A 1,625-nucleotide genomic window follows, 5' to 3' on the forward strand; every position below is an offset into this window, starting at 1 on the left:
GCCAACAACAAGAATCTCTCCAAGCGTCAGATCCGCTCGTTGGAAAAGCTGATGGCCTATCAGTTTGACGTGCATCATATTCCTCGAGAACAGAATACTGGTGCAGACGCTCTATCAAAACAACCGCCCAGCGCTCCTTCTCACCCCGACGTCTCAATGGAACTTTGTGCTGTGGTCCTCACAGTGAGGGGGGAGACGCTTGGCAAGGAATGCACTCAGCACTACAAGGACGATTCTTTTTGGGCAGACGTTTTGACTCGGCTTCGGACGAACGACGACGACGAAGAGTTCGAACTAGCCGACGGCATCATCTATCGCAAAAAAGATGGACGACACCAAATCTGTGTGCCGCGCATGCCAACGCTTCTCAACACCCTCTTGCATGACGCACACGACGCACCAATCGCCGGTCATCGCGGCATCGATGCAACGGTCGAATGACTTGGACGAACTTACTACTGGCCACATATGAACAAAACAGTGCGACGTTATATTGCGACGTGTGACATGTGCCAGCGTACCAAGTTACCAAATGCCAAAAAAGCAGCCTTGTTGCAGCCATTGCAACTAGCTACTGGACGATGGACCTCAATTTCGGTTGATTTTATCACACACTTGCCGAAGACGCTACACAAGTTCGATGCAATTGCCGTTTTTGTGGATCGGTTTTCAAAGCGCGCACATTTTGCTCCATGCAAGATGACTGATACAGCAGAGGATTTTGCTCATCTGTTTTTGCGTGAGATATGCCGACAGCACGGCTTACCATCAGACGTAGTCTCGGATCGAGATGTCCGCTTTACTTCTAGATTCTGGAAGGCCTTGACGACGATGCTTGGCGTACAAAGAAGTTTGTCCAGCAGTCTACACCCAGAATCAGACGGACAGACGGAACGCACGAATCGAACGCTCGAAGATATGCTTCGTCATTATGTTGCATATAATCAATCGGATTGGGACGAATGGCTGCCGGTCCTCGAGCACACCTACAACGACGCCAAGCACGCTTCTACAGGGGTAACACCCTTTTATGCCGACTTGGGACGACAGGTGTCACTCGCTTTGGGCACGGGATCTGCCTCCTCCGATGTTGATTCAGCAGACGTTCTCGCTACACGTTTGGAGTCTATCCGTCTTCAAGTCACTGAGGCATTCAAGGAAGCAACAGATCGCCAAGCCAAGTATGCCAATATGAAGCGACGTAATCTGGAACTCGACGTGGATGACGACGTATTAGTCAAGACGACCCACTTGAATCCTGATGTTTATTCCAACGCTCCCACAAGAAAGTTACTTCCACGGTGGGCGGGTCCTTACAAAATTCTTGAACGTATTGGATCCGTGGCATACAAGCTTGATTTGCCGGCTTCGATCAGGGCTCACAACGTTTTTCATGTGAGCGCCCTCAAGAAATATTTGGAACCGGACGATGTGGGACGCAAGCCAGAACGGCCACCACCAGTGATTACCAATGTTTCTGACGACGAAGACGAATGGGAAGTTGAAGCCATTCTCGACGAGCGCAAGCGACGAAACAAGCTACAATATTTGGTTAAATGGAAAGGTTATCCCTTGCACGAGGCGACGTGGGAACCTGCCGAACACCTTACCAATGGGCTCGAGGC

This window comes from Zychaea mexicana (assembly GCF_025766255.1).
Source record: "Zychaea mexicana strain RSA 1403 chromosome Unknown BDB00scaffold_225, whole genome shotgun sequence".
Lineage (NCBI taxonomy): Eukaryota > Fungi > Mucoromycota > Mucoromycetes > Mucorales > Lichtheimiaceae > Zychaea > Zychaea mexicana.